Source organism: Prinia subflava, chromosome Z (assembly GCF_021018805.1).
Source record: "Prinia subflava isolate CZ2003 ecotype Zambia chromosome Z, Cam_Psub_1.2, whole genome shotgun sequence".
Lineage (NCBI taxonomy): Eukaryota > Metazoa > Chordata > Aves > Passeriformes > Cisticolidae > Prinia > Prinia subflava.
Window position 1 is genome coordinate 24,288,070 of NC_086283.1, and position 19,341 is coordinate 24,307,410.

The following is a 19,341-nucleotide window of genomic DNA, read 5'->3' on the forward strand; positions in this document are numbered from 1 at the left end:
AGATCCGATGGGCACTCTGGGGATGTTTTCAGTGTTTCCTTCCCCAGCTCAGCATCATGCCTGTGCATGAACCCCTCCTCCAGCATAGTCCTTTCCAGGCAAACTGTCCCCATGAGCACTGACAGGATCTTCTCCTCAGAGGTTTATGTCTCATGGTCAGTTGGTTTTAAAGAGGTGTGATTGCTAATTGGAGCACATGCCATCCCTTTCCCATCTGGACACCCTCATGTCCATTGAAACCCGACAGCATCTCTGTGAGGGAAAGATGAGTCACACTGGCAAAACTGGACAGCAGTTTTGTTAGTATATTTTTACAATTTTTTTCTTTAAATATTCACAAGAGCTTTTTTGATGGAAAATCAAACTAGTAAAAACTCCTGAAGAGAGGAGTAATTATCCAGCTGGCTCTTGTTACTGCATTTCATAGCTATCAAAAACACTGTTCTCCCAGCTCCCTGCCCTTGCTTCAATTCATTAATTAGTGATATTAATTAGTTGTATTAATTGCAGGCTGATACTTCTAAAGCAAAGGAGGCTGAATACAAGAATGTGGTTCATAACGTCTCTGTGGATGAGTAAAGGTTTCTTTCTGAATATTGGAGGTGCCCTGGAGAGTTGTGGAAATGCCTGCCAGGTAGCAAAGGTAGCTATGTCCACTACTGCTAGCAGGAGCATCATACAATAGGGAAGTTAAAATACTGATTTTAATGATGTTGTTTGTATATACAGGATCACAGCTGCTGTGCTGGTGTCTCCCAGCTCAGTGGATCTTGTTCTTGCCTATGTGTTGTGGACATTTCTGTTGCTCAGCATCCTGGTGTGCCCTTCCCATCTGCCCTCTCTGGCTGTGGTGCTCTGGGGGTTTTGTCATGCTGTGGTGGCTTGAGGGCTCTGCTGGCTCAGCCCTGCAACTGGTGTTGCAGAAAGTGGTGAGTCCTCCTGACTCCACATCACTGCCCCGGGGAATGTTTGTCATGGCTCTTTCTAAGCCATATCATAGATTGAAAGCCTGCATCAGCCCCAGTCCCCTGCTCTAATGCCATGAACAGATCTGTTGCTGCCCATCCTTGAAGGTCTGCAGTTCAGTTCCAGGTTTGTTGCCAAAAAAGCAACCTGTCTGCAACACGACTGTGTCAAGTTCTTGTGGTCTGATGGCGTCAGTCGTGTCACTCGAGGATATAGCACAGTGTCATCGAGCCCTGCAACGACTCAGCCGTAGCAACATGGTTGAGGTTATTTGTGTAACCAGATGTGCTGAGGCTTTAAGATAGGCTGGCGCTTGCTGTGAAGATGTAAGGGTGTATCGTGTAATTTAGGCTTTCAGGTCTTCTGCATATGCAGCAGTCACATAAGAAGATCATTTTGGTCAAGGGGAGCAGGGCACTGCCTCTTCTCAAGAAATAGAGTTCTGTGGAGATGGGAGTGTGAGGAGACAGGTCATAACATGCTGGCAGAAAAGGCTGAAGCTGCAGATTAACAAAAGATGGTTTGGTAGGAGAATTGGGGTGCTGCAGTCAATAATCCCATTCGGTTTTGTTTGTGCTGTGGTCAGTCAATTCCCCCATGACACTCCAAGCCTGATAGGGGCAGGTAAACAACCTTTGCAATCTTTTTACCCCAGGATGTGAGTTGAACATGGACGCAAGGAGTTTAAATACAGGTCTATGCTGTGCTCCTGCAGAGCAGTGCCAGGGTAAGCAATACACACAGCCAGTCCTCCTGTCTGAGGTATTGAAACTGCTTGGATTTCATTTGAACAATGCTTAGAGATCAGGCAGCGTCAGTGGAATTTAGGGTCTTCAGTTTGGAGATGTGCCAGGTATTGCCAACTCCTGCAAAATACCTAAGCTGGTTTTTGATTTTCCCTTTCCCTCTCCCTTATTTTCTGTCTAGAAATATCACTAAATATTAGTGCAATATTTTGGTCTGGATAAGCCATCAAGGCAGGACCACATGGTGGCATTGAAGTGGTCACAGTTGGGAACAGTCACAGGGCTCTCCTGTCATTGCTTCTTTTCCTACTTTGGGGAGCTGCCCTATTCCCACCATCACCACATTTTTTGCTTTCTGTGGCACAGTTACTCCTGGGAGCTCAGCAACTGAGTTGGCAGTGAGGTGCCATTGTTCCAACCCATGGGCAGAGAAACACACTTGGCTGAAAATATGATGCTGGGCAGCCCTAAGGAGCAATCGTTCTTTGAGCAGTTCTTGTGTCCTTGTAGATTAATGTCCCTTTAGACCAGGGAGTCGTGCAGATTTTAGGGGTACAGCTTTTTGGGGGCCTCTTTGCAAGGAGCGGCTGAGCTTTTGCATATGGGACCGTGCATCTGCAGAATGGGGCTGCCTGTGGGGTGATCCTGCTGGGCCATGGTGTGGTCCTGTGCTGTGACTGGGGACATGCTCAGACCCCAGAGCTCACAGTAAATGTTCATCTGACTCGTTTCAATGCTGATCTGTGGGCACAGGCTCACTAGGTAGTTAACACTTTCCCCCCCCAGCTGTGTGCTCTCACAACTTGAGGTAATTTGGTGATTCGACAGCGTTTCTCCCTCTCCCCGAATGTAAATCAGCATTTGGCACAGTCCTGCAGGACTGCAGTGCTGCTGGCGCTGGGGCAGAGGCAGTGGAGCGGGTGCTGTTAGTGTGCTGCTGGCATACTGAAACCTGAATTTCTGCAGTGTGCCAGCCCCAGGAGAGTCATACTGCAAACAACCCCTCTTGTCCTCACAGACCCTTGGCCCATCACCTGGACCACACTCAGTGGGTCTCTGCCCCATCGCCTGGTGTGGACACAGTAGCCTGAGCTTGCCCAAAGTTAATTAACTATGAGAACCATGAATTCTGTAAATCTTCACAATTAATTCCTTGGTTTCTTTTTTCTTGCTGTTTTTGTTAATGAATTCGTTCCCTGTGCTCATGGAAGCATCCTGGTGAGGCTTGAAGAGCTGAATTACAGGGGGAAAAAGCCTCTCATTTTGCACCAGCATTTAGCTGATGAAATGTAAAGATGCAATGAACTGATTAGTGATTCTGGTAATGTAATTATTGCCTCTGTTCTTTCATACATGCAGAGCGGGAGGTCGAGCTGAGCGCTCAGTGAAAATTTGCCCTGAATGCGCAGTTCAGTGTGCTCAAAGTTATTGCTCCCTTATTATGATTCCTACAGTAATTCCAAATTAAAGTTGATATACTTGTAAACGAAAAGCAGGGCATACCTGTGAATTGCAAGGGCTGGAGAATTCGGTTGCAGGATGGGAATGTTAATGATCCGCCACAGACTGGGCAGGGAGGGGCTGCAGCAGAGCAAACACCTTGGTGGCTATCACTCCTGCCAGATGCAGAGCTGGTGGTGGGACCTGTCTCAAATCCTTGTCTGCACTTCCCTGGCTGCTACAGGCAACCAGCCTTGTGTTGTTCTGCAGTTACATCTTCTTAACATCGCAACCGTCATAAACCATTAACGTAATTCCCAGTCTGAAAACAAGCTCGGATGAGTTCATTTTTCCATGCAACATGATTTTGACATGCCTTACATGAAACTTTTATCTTTTTTTTTCCTCCCCCATTTTTAATAAACATCACATTATCAAAATATTAGTGACGCTGGATTTGCCACCATTGGTTTACCACAGATAACAGCATGGAGTGTTCTTCCCGTTCTGATTCAATAGTGCATGACAAGGGAATCCAATTTGTTCAGATTTAGATGACATGCCTCCAATTATGTAATTCCATTAGGAGGTGCCTGCAGCCAAGTCTGTGCTCACAGTCTCAGCAGACATATCTCTAATGGGATGTGTTGCAATATTGCTGTGTGGTAAGCACAACTTTGATAGAGAGCACGACCTGTCTCTCCCAGTCGTGTTTGTGGGAATGGAGAACACAAAAAATGACCCAGCTGTACTTGGGGCTCTAATCTGGCAATAAGTTATGTCACTACAAGAATAAAGCTTTGCAATGAAAGGTGGATTGCAATACCTGTATATTTTATATGTTCAAAATCAGTCAGTAAATGCAGCACTTTGAATATGATCTTGTATTCAGTTCCATAAATGGAAGATATATTGGTTGCAGTTTTTACTCTTGAATACCTCAGATTCCTATGTACTTGGGAATGTTGGATATTTATGAGAATATAAAGCAGTCATGAAAACATAAGACTAAATCTTAGCACAGTTACGACTTGCTTTAAATTATTAATCTTTAAGAAGCATGATACAAAATTCTGCTATGCAAATTCTGTGGCACTGGAGTTGGTGTACATATCCATTACTGTAGAGCTATCTGAGTAGTGTTTTTAATATAATTGTGTAATGTTGATGCAGAGTTACAGTTTCTGCAGGCAGGAAAAGGCAATTCTAGTGGCAAATCTGTCTCCCCAAGAAGTGGGTTGTAACACCACTCATAAATAAAGCTGTTTAGATGAATTTAGCATCAATTGCAAACCAGAGGATTTCTGCAACGCCTTTGGATAACATGGCTCAGGCAGGGTTTGGTGGGGCTCAGCTCTCCAAAAGCTGCATGGGAAGAAGCTGCCTGGGCCATGTGAGGTGTATTTTTGGTAGGGGGTGCTAGGCCTGTGGAACTGAAGAAACTTAAATGCATTTAGTACCCATAAAAAGGTCAAAGCTCTGACAACTGTGTGTCATCTCTTGCTCAGTCTTGCCCTGTGTTTGGGCTGGACCTGCAGGTTTATTCTGCAAAGCGGGGGATGTGAGCTCTACCTCTATTGGCCAGTACTAACTAGGGCTTGGCCAGACAGATAGTATTTAAATATATAGCTTTTATTAAGAAGAAAAGCTCCCTAATCCTTGCTCTGGGAAAGTATGAGTGATAGCATCTCTACTTTCATAATCTTTTGCAGTTCTCACATGAATATATGAAAGAATTTAATAATGTTCTAGGTTAGAAAATGATCATGCATATGCATACATCTTTAAAATCTATGTTCTCTGACTTTCTTTCTCCTTATGTCAAGAGAGGAAGCCAGCAAACGATTTCAATATATAATGCATCCAATATCACCTTTCACATAAACAGAAAAAATATGATTCCTCTGTTGATGTGATGAGACCAGGATGCATTTAAGTGTCTAGAGAAAGTGTCATTTTGTTTAAAATAATGTGAAGAGGAGCCGAGTCGCAGTATGCTGAAATGAGTTATGGGGGTGCTGCTGTTTTAATGACAGGATAGGGGAGATGCAGCTGAAGATGCTGCTGTTGTGCCTGAGCCCTGGCCCACATTGCCACTGCTGGGAGCCCTTTTGTACCTGCTGCTCTTGCCCCCATCTCTGCATGGATGCTTTGCCAGAAAAGCCCACTCAGGTGGTGTTTAGCTGTGCTTTAATCTGGCCCCTCAGTGGATTGCTTAGCCTGCAGATACAATGAACTATATCAACCTCAGTTCAAAACCCAGTGTAATTTCGTGGGAATGAATTGTTCAGATAAATTTGGTAGAGCACAGTTTCTTAATCTGCTAAGTGGGGAAAGACACTGCTGCCTGCAATTTGGGAATAAATTAAATTATTCTAGATTAACCCCTCCAGGGATGTAGATCTAGGAAGAAGCTGCTGCTGCTCAGGCAGTTGATTTTCAGGTTTATTTATCACAGCAATCCAGCTGCCAGTTTGACCGAGAGCAGAGCCTGAGCTGCTGCCGTGCACTCCATCATACTCTGGAGCACCTGCTTGCAGAGTTCAAATGCAAAAGCATCAATCTGCTGCAAACCAGGCCGTGTACCCTGCCACTGGGGGCACTGGACACTGCTTTAGCTTCTCTCCCTGGGGACAGAATGCCCAGACGTGGTTCCCTGGGTGTTCAGGAGTTCATTAGAAAGTTTTGTTGAAGCAGCTGTGCTCCAGCACAAGTTCAGTCCTCAGATTTCTTCCGATCTGTGAGCACCCTGTTTGGTTCCCTTTAGGAAGAGGTTCCCAGGTGGGCTTAGAGGAACACCACAGATCTTGCCATCTTCACCCTTGGATGGCAGCATGGTGCTGGATTAAATGATAAACGTGTATGCAAGGGGCAGAGCCCGTGTTGCAAATGCTTTTGTGACTGAGGATCGCTGCCTGTCTGCAAAGCTGGTGCTGGCCCCTCCGCCTCCAAAGCTCCGCTCCATTTCAAAGCAAAATGGGAAAAATCTGAGGTCCAAAAGGTCCATGCCTTGGCCTATGCAGGATGTCCCTTTGCCTGATCCTTGCAGGAGTACTTCCACATCTGAAGGGTGTCTGCACAAGCTGAATGGTGAGAGCAGAGCTGGTGGTCCCAGCCCTGTGCCAGCACTGGGGCATAACAGGAGGGGTGCCCTTCCTTGGAGACCTGGCTCGAAGCTGATGCTGATGGTGAGAGGAGTTATTGCTCAGTTCTGCGAGTGGTGAGAGGAAATGTTCAATGTGTTACTTTCTGGGACACCTTCCCAGAAAATGTTTCCTTGTCATAATTGCAGCACTGATGCCATAAGCCCCAGCAGCAGCTCCCCTTTAGTGGAGATGAATGGAGTGGAGTATCAGGAAAGCTTTCCAGGATTCAGTTTGGTGACAACCCGCTAACTCGAGAGCCTGTCAATGAGGGCATCATGTGCTCATCAGCCTGGCCACACACAGCTAAGAGGGACAGCTGAAAACTCACTGTGTTTGCTGCTTGAGTCTGGGGATGCTGCTACATCTGTTCCCCAGGAGTCACTGGAATCACATTGTCTCCTAGTGTGTTGTCTGAACTGGATAATAAAGCTTCTCAAAGCAAGGACCACATTTGCCATGGTGCTGTCAATCCAGCAGATGAGTATTCCCAGGTCCTCCTTGTCCCCATCCACATGTGTGGCTCCTGTGTCTTGAATTATGTTTTGTAAGAGAGGGGAAATAAACATGTGAAACTGCAACTCTGATCTTAAGCATTGAGGGTTTTTTGGAAGCGTGGTGGACCAACAGTTAATGGAAAAGCTTCTGGCTTTGCTACCCCGTTGTTCCCTGATGATGTGCGAGTTGGCACTGGTGGATCCTGAAGGGACACTCATTCCATCCTGTCCCTTCCCTTTGGGGGCACCTCCTGAGGGGACTGCTCAGTATACCAGATGGGTAGAGAAGGAAATCTCAGGACTTACAACTGATATGAGTGGAGTTCACTGAGGAAGAGGATGAGATAAACAAATCAGGTCCTTCGTGGAGATTGGAGGTATCAGGATCACCTCTTTGCTCCCTTGTGTAAAGCAGTTCCTTAGTGCTCTCCCACTTCTTGCCTGCCATGCTTTTGGGATGGTACAGAGTTGTGCTCCACTTTGTTTCCTCATTGGAAACATTTGCTTGGAGGAGGACAGCTTGGGTTGAATTTCCCAAAATTTCCCAACTTTCTCAAAGCTGTGCTCTCAGCATTGGAGGGCTATGGTGTTTCAGATGGGTAGGGGAGATGCAATAGAGACAGAATTAAAGCTGATGATTGGTGAACTGTAAATTTGAGCTGGAAAATGTGGCTGTACTGTAAAATTCAGGACACCATCTGTTTCATTGCTTACTCGCGGTAACATTTGTACTAGATAATTAAAATGTCACACACTTTTTTAGCCAGAATAATCCATGGAGGAGTAGAACTGTGTCTTCTGAAAATCTTTCAAGAGATCACAGATAGGAACAAAACTGTTTTGAACCATCTCTTGCTGCTCACAGAGGAGTTTTGCTTCTTCCCTTTTTTTTTTTTTTCTTTATTTCTTTCATATTTTGAGGATGAAGTTAGGAGGGTGGGAGCAATGGCAGATCCTTTTGGAAGGATCTGTGACATTAGTGAATAACCCTACATATGACGTGGTTTATTTTGCTTTAGGCTTATCGTAAGGGCTTTATTGTATCCTTTCTGGCAGGGGTAGGTTATCTTTGGCTTCTGTTGAAATCAGCTTGGTTTTAAGGGTCTCTCAGCTAGCCTAGGCAAGGCTTCCCTCCAGCTGAGGGTTCAAAGTGCTGCCTACTTGTTTGTTTGTGGATGGTGAGGGCTGGGGCTCAAGAATTGCAGTGAGAAGCTGCTGAAAGAAAGGTTGGATATTGACCCAAGCTTACGATACCCTCACAGTGAGAGAGCCAGAGCAAAAGGCAAAGCAAGTAGCACTGTTAATTTGCAGTGGAATTGGGTGCTTTTTGCATAGCAGTGCCAGTCCTTCAGCTGGCACAGAGGGGAGCTGGACTCTTCTCATTGCTTAGGTTGTTGCCTCTCCATGGTGGCCTCAGTTCGGCTGCCACTTTGGCTGGAGTTTGCTTCATGGCACTGAAAAGATGGAAAAGCTGAATTTGCTTTTGACTGTCTGCAAGCAGGATTTTGAATGTCTTAACACTACAAATTAATTAAAAATATAGGGAGCATCTGAAATCCAGAAATCTGCAATGTCCAAGCTGATGTCAGTGCTGAATGTGCTGTCACTGATAGCCAGGAAAGCATCTGATGAGGTTTTGCCAGCTCAGTCTCCAGTTTCTGAGGGTGTTGTCCTCACTGATTCAGACTCCTCACTGAGTAAGATACGCTTTTACTAAACGTTTGGGGTGAAACTAGCAGACATAGGAAACAAGATGTTCTGCACATCCTGCAGTGTTTACTTAGTCTTGCTTGCTTAGCTGATGTAAATCCCCTCCCAGCTAAGCTTTGACACAACAAATGCATCCATGGCATTTTACTAGAAATGCACTCTGCTGTTCCATGAAAATTTTAAATCCAGTTATGTCAACTGTGTGTGAATACAAGTTTTAAAATCCTGGTCTGCTGGGAGCCATTTGGAGCGCAGAGTGTTGTGGTGCATTGTAGCGTGCCATCAGTAACAAGTCGGGATTAAAGATGAAGTCTGCGGAGAAACCACAGCCGGTACCTCAGAAACACTTCCCAGCCAGCCAGGTGCTTTCAGGGCTGTCTCCCATCTTAAATCAAACATCCCAGCATCCATGCAGACCTTGTACGTAAGAGCTCAAGATGTATCCTTGCAGGATGAGGCTCTGTGCTTCTGCCAGGAGACCGTATTGTAGCGTGAGAGAGAGGGCGTAAAGTATTCTAATTGTCTGCTATGAAATTGCAGTTTTGTTCCCTGGAGTAGAAAAGTGAGTTTAAATCATTAACGCCACAGGTCTCAGTGATGATTACGGAAATGTTTGCAAGTGACTTAATCAGTATAGTTTGTCTGAGTGGCCCATTTTACTATTATTGCACTGATTAAGTTTTCTTAGCTAATATGTGTTTCATTTCCAATTCAATTAAATGAGAATCCCCTTCCATTGCATGATATTACAGTAGTGCCCTAGTGGGGCAGGAGCACACTTGGTATTTTCAATTGATACAGATTTCTTCATTATACAGTCTCATGGTATTCAATGGAATCAATGAGAGCTGAAATTAAAACTGTAGAAGTTGCAGCTGTAAATGCACTGTCCGTTCCTGTGTCCCTTTTTTGGTAGCAGGCTGAGAATTATATTAGTATCAGTTCATTAATTACATTGCAAAAATGTTTTCAAGAGATGCTTGCTTTTGACAAGATTTTGGAAAGACTGGGAAGGATTTTCCTTGGATTTCTGTATGTGCAATTGTTATAATAAGCAAAATGTAAGTTGCACTAATATGCCTTTTAATGTGCTCTATATCCTTTGTTTAGTTTTTTAAAGCACTTTTGTGTAACCTGTCATGGGATGTATTAACTGGCGTACAGGAGATTATCTGCAAATGGCTCGTGAAGGAATTACGTTCTTTCCTGTGAGCCAAACCTCCTCTTTTTATGCATTATTGAAGAGAATTGATCGAGCTCTGATATAGTTACACATGATTTTACAAATACCTCTCTGGAGTTAATTTCCCATTGTGGGAGATGCAGAGCTCTTAGGGCTGATCGTATGGTCTTTTTCTTGAGAGCTCCAAGGCTTCTCCAGCGCCGAGGCAGGGAAGTTCAGTAGTAGCTACTCTCATAGACAGAAGAGTTGGGAGGGGTGTTCAGGCGGTGATTACGAATTTGCAATGAGGATAAATCACAACTTCTAAATACACATTGATGCGTTCATAAAGAAGACAAGTGCGCGTGCCAAGCTGAGACTGGAGACATCCGCACCCGCTTCCTCCTGGATCATATCAGCCACAGACCTTCCAAATGAAGCACACAGGGTCCAGTGATCTCCTGCTTTCTGTGGAGGTCAGCTGGTGGCTGGCAGGATGAGTGTCCACTGCCCCGGGGGACCTTGGGCAGGTCCCATATCTCATTTCTCTGCTTTTGTGCCACTCCGTGCAGCCACGTGTCAGCTCGTGCCCCCTGCTTGCACGCACAGAGCCTGTCTGAAATATTGATTTTATTAGATTATTAGAGGTATTTTCATCTATTCAGAGAGTATGTGGCTTTGCTGTTTAAGACATAGGTAAAATATATATGGATATAAGGATAAAGCTTTCTTATTGCTAAATATATGCTTTTTATAAACAAGAAGTTGGAGGATTTTTTTTAGAACATAATAAATATTTTAACATAGTTATTCTGGCTCCATAAGTGCAATGAAAATGTTAGCCTTGGCATATCAATCGTGCTTTACAGATGACTGTAATTTCCTGAATGTCAAAACTCCAAATTCCTCTACTAAGCAAACTTTTCAGTGGCAAAATAGATTGCCTCCATAATATATCACTGTGTGCAAGAAAAAATGAAATCTTTATGTACTGTATTATGAATCAATGAGGCATTAAGATTCTTGGAAGGGTGAGTGGACTCTGGAAAATGAAAAACTGCCACTATTCCATCTCTGTAAACCGCTGCTTATGGAGTGTAGGCTTTGCAAACCTCGATCTTTGCCACCGCAGAAATATCAGTTACACGTTGAAACTAATTCCTGCAGCGGCATTTAGATGGGGTAAATACTGTTGTAAAGATCTGATTTATGGCAGCATCCTGTGGTTATTCACCAGCTCCGTTGCAGTGGCCTCCTTTTCGCTTCGGGATATCTGCCATGCTTTTTTAATGAATCTGTAAGAGCTCTGTGATCAGGGCCATGCTGTACTACGGCTGGAAGATGTGTGTGACACGGCTCCAGGAGCTGCAGGGGACAGGGACAGCTCCTCACACTGGGAGTGGGAGGGTGCTCCTGGCACTCTGTGGGTGTCAGAGCTCAATGTTTTCAAAAAACAGCGCTCAGACCTTGATTTTTCTTAGTGTGTATTAAAAGCAAAATTCATCTCTGCCTTCTCTTTATCAAGGGGTAATCGCCCTAGGCAAGAAAGGCACTTTGCAAAGCCAAGGCCTTGCATGCTGCTGAGACTCACAAATCCAGCGTCACCTATACTGCAGCTTGTCCTCCAGCACGATGGAAGCGTGGCACACACTGATCCTCCTGTCACCTTCTCTCTCTGTTCCTTGGGTTTTACCTCCTGTGTCCAGCCTAGGGACTCAGCACCACTGCTGCACTCAGTCCTGATGGCTCTGTCATATAACTAAGCTCATGAGGTGGGAAGCTTTACTGCTCTAGATAGGCTGTGATGGAAGATGGGTGTTTCCAAAGGCCAGTTCAGTCCTTTGTCCAGCGGGTCAGGTGGGTGGGACGGGTCTGGGCTCCTCTGCCCAGCATTGCCACCCTTTGCCATGTCGCACTCCAGGGTGGAGGCAGAGGACTGGAGATTGGCACCAGCAGCTGAGTCACTCTTCTGTTTGCTGAGTCTGAAAACAGAAACTTGCTGCTTTATTATGCACTACTGAAAAAAATCCCTAAAAGGCCACTATTCTTGCTGAATTGGTTGTGAGCAGGGGTATCCTGCAGAGATCTTAATAATACAGGCAATTATGAAATTAATACTACTCCGGCAGATCTGCAGGGCCACTCTCCCCTCCGCAGGCAACACTGTGGACAATTATTTTGTGCGTGAGGGTAGCTGGGAGCATGTGTGTGTGTGAGGCTGCATATTTTTTACTTACTTAAAGCATTATTTTCATTATCTTTGTTTGCATATGCCATGCCTGCACATATATGAATGTGTACCTTGACCTGCTAAATCGCTGCCTTCCTCTGTGCCTGAAATGGTTTTTCTGCAGATCTTTCCTATTTGGTAATTTCACGGGCAATGATGGGCTGGTGTAATTGCCGTTCTTGAAAAATCCAGCTCCTTTTTATGTGTTCCTCTGGCACTTCTCTCCTGCTGCCGTTGCTGTGAGTACGCTGCTGGCTTCCTACCCCCACCATTAGTGTTTCTAGACAAAACATCTCTGTGATTCATTGGGTGCTGATAGAAGTGAAAACATAATGATTACTTAGAGGAAATGTAAATTTGCATTTGCTAACGGCTTTAATTCGCAGTTCTGAAATACTTATCTCCTTTTCTTCCAGCCCTTTTTCAGAGCTAATGCATTATTAGCTTCTGCCACATTGAGACCCAGAGTGAAGGAATATAGTCCAGGTAGCCTTGCAGGCTGCTGCAGAGGAGAGGAGTGTTAGTTCCTCCTTCTCTCCCTCCCCATAATCTTTGTCCATCACTTCTTAATTGAAGAAGGGATTCATTCATCTGGATTTACTGCACTTTGAATTTTGGTTGAGGTGGATCTGGAAGTTTAGTTTCATTTAAATGACTGAATAAAGAGAGGTCTCGTAGGAACAACTAGCAGCCAGCCTAGGGTCCAGCTGTGCAGGAGCTGCACCAAGGTCTTCAGAGAGAGGAGGGAAGGGGAGCAGTCCTGTTCCAATACCCCTGCTCCATGGGCACCTCCTTGCAAGAGCTGTGACAGGGCAGGGAGGTCATGGCATGGGCAGCCAGGCTGCAGATCCAGATCCAGGACATGGAGGCAGCCATGGAATGATGGGCATGAGGTCTTCTCCCTGCAGCTCACAGGGAACTCAGCAGCCCCCCTTGCTCCTCTCCCACTTCAAGAAGGGGTTTGTTGCCACTGTCTGTGGGGCTGGGAGGTCTTGGTGCAGAGCAGCACTGTGAGAAGCCCACGGGCAGTGAATGCATCTCCACTTCTCAGGGTTGCTGTTCCCTGAGGTAATAAGGCTTTCGAGCTTCTCTTGCCCAAAAGGTCTCATGCCGGAGCCAGAGAAGACAAGCTGAGTCCGCCAGTGCACATTTCCAAGGTTGTTTATTCTTCATTATCTCAGTCCTTTTTCAGCTCTGCCAGGCCTCCCTGGCAGGGTACCTTATCTTAGTTCTTTCTCAGCTCTGTGAGGCATTCCCAGCAGAGCAGGACACGTGGCAGACTGGGCGGATCAGAGAGCCCTGCACCTTATGTACAGTACCCTTGACCCAACCACTGTCCACAATGCACTTTTTATTTACAAAATTTTACCAGCGCCTACTACCTATGCTAACATGTCATTTCTACTCTAAACCAATCCTTGAGATCCAACTCAGCAGAAAATGGAGGAAAAGAGCAAGAACAAGGAGGACAGGACCACTCCCCAATTCCTCCATCTTGCCTCTTCAAACCCATATACTAAAAATCCTAGATTCTAGATTTACACTCTGTGATAAACTAAATACTACTTATTTTGAATTCTCTCAGCTTGTGATTCTTCATACAATGTGGGCATTCTCTCCCATGGACAGGGATCAGAGGCAGTGTCCTCCTCGGCTCTGTGTGAGGCTGGTTGACCCCTTGTACAGATCCCAGACCCCCCTGTCCGGTCTCCAAACCCTCCAGGGTAGCCAGAGGGATGTTCTAGACTCTGACATCCACTGATGCCATTGCCATCCACATCACTGCTGGGAAGCATCTGGGACCAATCTGGAGTGGATGCAAACATTTGATTCCCAGCTCTGCCTCAGTAAGTTTGCCAGATATTTTGGCCTCATCTCTGTGAGTTATGCTGCAGGAGCAGCTCTTGGCAGGGTAGAGGCATTCTCATTTTGGGGGGAGGTTCCAAGCTGAGATGGTTGAGGCAGGACAGGCTCTCCCCAGGATGCTCACCCCGTCCTTCTGATTGTGTCCGTAAGTGACAGAGTTTGTTAAGAATCAGGATGAGTCACACCATTAAATGAATGCTTTGCCTTTCTCTGAGTGATCTCCAAACAGATGCCTGACTCCAGCAAATTAGGCAGCAGCGGTATTTCTTTTGGAGGAACAATTTGTAGTATTATCAAATCAAATTCTCAGTGGGCCACTCTTGATGGGAATTAACCTCAACTTCTGGGAGCAAAGCTCTCGGTGCCTGGCATGGCATAATTGAGTTTGACTTCTCAGGGAGCTGTGGTGGCCATGATTGATCGGCTGGAAGACCCTCTGCCAGAGATTAAAATCCATCAGCAGCTTTGGAGCCCGTGGGGAGGATTTCTCTCAGAAAGAGAGCAGAACAGGGAATGTGAGACTCGCACATTCCTGTTCCTGACCTTCCATCACTGTCTGTTAGTTTGCTGTCAGACAGTCCTGAGCAGGGACATTTTCCGAGTGGTGTGGGGTGAGGGACAAGTGCAGGAGACTGCCTGCAACACAATTTCACTTTGTTTCTGGGAGCAGTGTAGGAGAAGGAGATGGGATCTCAGATCTGTGTATGAGGCCACAGTGTAGGAGCATCTTCCTGTGGTTAGATGAGCTGAAACAAGTTGCCATCTCAAAAAAAAAACCACCCAAATATCTCACCTTTTAAAAGAATGAGTATGTGGCTACTCTTTTATAAGCAAGCTCTCTAGATTTTTATTCAGCAGCATGAGCAGTTTGTGTGGATGGGGAAAGGACGTGGATGTCCTTGTGCTGATTGTTGGTTTTGGTGATTGTGCATTGTTTCTGCTGCTGAAGTGTCAAGCCTGTGATTATTTTTCTTTTTCAGTAGCTCCACCCTTAATTCTTTGCATCATATGCAGAATCTCTGCTGCATTGTTTTAGTTTGTTTTATTTGCATTTCTGCTGGATGTGGCACAAATCTGGTCTATCCCTTTGCCTCTGCACCTTCAGAGTCAACTTTTCTTTCAAAATATCCATCTTCACCTGGAACAGAACTTGGTTTCACACTGCCCTGTTAGTGTACCAGAAAGTCCAGGAACTGGGAAAAAAAATCCACAGAGATTTGGAAATGTAGCAAATTTTTGCCTCCCTCATCTCTACTCTAAGAGAGGGAGACACTTGTATAAAATTGTCTCCCATTCACTACACAAGCCCCGTCTGTGACTCCAGCCTTCCTAGCCAGGCTTGCCATCTGGCTGAGCTTGACCTAGATACAGATGGGCATGTTTGAGCCAGCTTAAAGCGTAGCCTTACTTTTGCATGGTGAATGGGACTGCCCCAGTACTTTCCTTGGAAATCACAGCTCTGCTTCCTCAGCACTGTGCTGAAGCTGTGTTCTCCTGGGTTGGTTTGCCTCAGGGAACAGCCTGTGGGGAAGATAGGGTTGTTCCTGGGGCTGCAGTGCTCCCTGTGCAAAGGCTGTAGGTTTCTCACCCTTAGCAACCTACAAAGCCCTTCTTGCAACAGCCTCATTTCTCAGCAGGAACGGGAAAAGGTCACTCAGTCTCTCACCTAGTAGTCCACTAATGGATGTAATGGTGAGTGAATGTTCAGCTTTCAGTTCCCTTCTCCAGTCCTTACCTCATAGTTCCATCAAGCCGGGCTCAGGTTTCCAGGCTGAAGCCATGGCAGCTGCCAGCGTCTGACCTCCAGCCTCCCTCAACATCGACAAGCAATTAAATACTCGGGCAGTGGGGTTGGTATGAGATGTGCTCTGACTTTGGGAGATTCTGACCAATTTTGGTGCATAATTAGAGTCACCCCCTCCTCACCTCTTTAGTTCTGCATACAATGAACCCCCCTGAGCACCGTGGTGTGGGTACCTGGATATTCCTTCCCTGGCAGCCTCTCCAGACTCTCTGGCTTTATTCAGTGTTGTCATCTCCTGGGATTTCGTAGTTCCTTACTTGGACTTCAATTTTTTTTTCTTTTTTTTTTTTTTATATTTCAACCAGAAGTTTGTTGTGAGGATTCTTTAAAAAACTGATTAGATTGAAAAAAGGGAATCTCATTCTGCCCCTGTGTTGGGCAGATGTGGGGAAGGGGGTGGCAGGAATGGACTGTGTGACCACAGGATTGTCATTCAAAGCAAGAAGATGAAGCATGGGGAGCAAACAACATTGTGGAACTGTTCAGTGTCCACATTTCTCAAGGAACCGCAGTGCTCAGGGGCAAGTCATTGTCACATCACCCCACATTCCTGATGCCTCCAGGGTCAACCTACTTTGTCAGTAGCCCTGAAGCTCCCTTTCTCTGCTTCATGGCCACTCAACTTCATCAGAAGAGCTGTGTTTCTGGTGAGTGCTGCTCTAAGTTGGAGGGATGATTCACGGCAGTTGCAGCTCTACCTGTAAACATGCTGGTTTGTGCTCTGAAGCACATGCTTCAAGGAACGGGCAGGAGCTCGGTAAGACAGTAGAAAGAACAAGCTGTTATGTACAGAGCTAAAAATAATTGCAAAGCTTTAAGTCTTCCTTGGTTGCAGCAGAATGATGCTCAAAGTGTTGATGGCCAAATTCATCTCTGGCACAGCTCTGACTTGAGGATGCATTAAAGCTTTTGTGACTTTCTGAAGCTCCGTTCAGATGAACACAGAGCAGTGTGGCTGCTTTCCTGGAGCTGCCATAATTCCTAATTCAGAGGAGAGGCTTGGGGCAAAAGCTGATGCTCCCAAAATGTTTGGTGCCTCTTTAGGTAGAATTTTAATAGGAAGCCTTAAGAAGGAGAGAAATACTTGAAATTGCTGAGTTTGGCCCAGCAACTGATAAAGCACCTCCCTCTAAGACTTCTTATTTCTTGAAAGCAGGATTCATCTGGGAAATAACAAGTATTTGGAATAAGTAACAGCTATGAGCCTGTTTCAGCAAGCTGTGCTCGGGCTGGGGAGGACATGGGCCCTGCCTGGGGTATCCCATGAGTATCCCTGCCTGGCATCCTGACCTCAGGGTGCTGGGGGAGCCCAGACACCTCCATGCTCACTGCAGAGTCCAGTGAGCATCTTTACTCAGCCTCATCCCTCCCGGTCTCCCTTGACTGCAGCGTGTCCCTGGCAGGCACAGATGGAGATACCTGCCCAGATGAGGCAGCCCAGGCTGGCGGTGACCTGTTTCAGCACAGCCTCTTCCACCAACACACGAGTTTTTGTTCATTCTTTTGTTTTTACAACAGCAGCCAAGGGAGACACTTTGTCACCGCCTGTGACCAAAGAGCACTAAGGGAGAGTGGCTGAAGAGTTTGAACTGTAATAAAACGCTCACTGTATCGATCTTGGCTCAGGATTTGTTTCGCTTCTTGCATTAACTCCATCAACTCCTGTGATGACCTTAGAGCATACAGTCTGGTTGGCCTTCTCCTTCAGCTGGTAGCACCTCTGTGCCTGCATCCTTCTCCCCTGAGCTGAGCTGCTCGCGGGCCAGCTCGTACAAGAGGCTCTGGGGTAAGCAGGGCTTTGCTTTTGCCTCCTCAGTCATCAGAGGTTTGTTGCTGTATGCTAGTTGCTGTCCTTAATGTAGAGGTTAGTGCTATATGCTTGGGTCATTATTTTAGTGCAGTGTCCCAATAAACTAGATCCAAGGCTCAGGAGTCCTGGCAGAGGGTAAAGAAGGGGCTTGGGTTTGTCCCAGAGATGCTCCATTTCCCCATGTTGAGGATCCTGACAAGGCTGTGCTGCTGCTGCATCCAAGGAGCCAGAGGCATAAGCATAATCAGGGACAACTCCTGCTCTTTGGAGCAGCTGCTTGAGGTGGTGTTCATGGAAAGCCTTTCCTCTTTGCCCAGTTGTGTTCTCTAATGCTACCAGAGACCTGCTGAGATAAGGCAGAGCAAAATTCTTCCCATATCTGCAAGAGAGTGTGGGGTTAGCAGCTGCCCCTCACTCATGAATGAGCTTTATTCTTGCTCCCTCTTACCTCCACCTCTCACAGTGAAGTCATTGAGTGGCACTTCTGTGGGAAAGGACCTACCTTGGGATCATGGCTCGCTTTGCCTGTGTGAATCTGTGGCCAAATCCCTCTGAGCAGGCAGGTGGCAGCAGCACCACCCCGGGTGAGCGTGAGGATGGGGGTGATGCTGATTGCAGTGTCCCAGCTCCAAGCGTTGAGTGCTGTTGTTTCCAGTCACCGACACTCTACTGGGCTCATTGGCTTTATTTGGCTTTGCACGTTTATTGTACTTTCTACTTACTTCATTATTTATGAGTACGGATGCTCTAAATAAGAATAGGAATGGTGACTCTCCAGGTTTTCTTTCCCTGTGCAGTTGAATCCTTTTTGTGCTTGTGATTCGCTTTTTTAGTCCATTCAAAGACAATTTTCTGTAAAACATTGACATCTAGTGGCTCTTCTGCCAAAGGAAACGACAGGGAACAAAAAGTTTGACTTCAAGGTGGCCAGTCACAATGTTACTTGAGAAGGCAAGTTAATGTTCTTCTCTTCCTTACAGAGCACCAAGGAGGTGGCAGTCACACCCTGGGGGCTCAGGGCTCCTGGACACACACTCCTTGGTGTGCTCCTCTTGGAGGAGTGGCCTTCCCTGGAAGGACAATTTGCTTATTGAGCTACTTTAATGCTGTTTGCTTAAGCAGATGGCTGGTATCCTGGTGGTGTTCCTCCAGCATCATCCTGGTAAGGCCATGCTCATGTTAGTGGAGGTTCTAAGGGCCGTGTCCGTCTTCAGGCTGTGATGGTGGACGGCGTGGTGTTTGATGGTGGATATTAATGTGCAACCCAGAGTGAATTCTGGGCAAGTTCTGTGGTTGAACTTGCAGCTTTTCCAGCTGGTGGCCTGATGGGTTCCCTGTGGCAGCGCATCCCCTACGTGTGCTACTGCCCTGTGGCTTCAAACCAAAGCCAGCACCTCTCTTGAAAATGTTTTTCTCTTACAAAATGCTGTAATGCATCCTAGTCACGTATCTCTGCTCTCTCATCACTTCAGTCCTGTATCAGATGAAGGCAGAATAGTAAAACAGGATCTATGTCTATCATGGGATTTGCCAAGGTCCCTGTGTAGGGTGGAAGTGGTTTGGGGCTTCTGGGCACATCCTATTTATCTGGTCTGCGAAGGGAAGGGTCCTGTAGGAACTGCCTTCCTCAGACGTATTACCCTGCTCCAGGGCTTGTGCAGCTGAGATCCACAACTGCTGATCAGGGAATGTAGCGTGGGCATCTCTTTACTGTCCGTGGAAACCTGTCAGTGCAGCTCTGTTGTACAAGGAAATTCAAAGAGCCAGAGATGCCTGTGTCCTGCTTGGGTTGTGGCTTACATCCTGGGAGATTCTCCCAAGGTCTGGGACGACCTCCCCTTGGAGCACCAGCAGGAGCCTGTTGCCACACAGACAGCCCAGCACAGAGGGAGTCTTGGATTCCCTTGGCCTGTAGAGACAACACCTGTTAAACAGAGACAGCTCTGTGTGTGTGCAGGTGGATACAG

The 19,341-nt window shown here is 46.3% G+C and overlaps 1 protein-coding gene across 1 annotated transcript in view; it reads left to right on the forward strand.

Annotated features, from left to right (window-relative positions):
• HS6ST2 (heparan sulfate 6-O-sulfotransferase 2) overlaps positions 1-19,341 on the forward strand; it is a 130,575-nt gene that overhangs the window by 108,155 nt on the left and 3,079 nt on the right. The gene's annotated exons all lie outside the window — the stretch shown is intronic.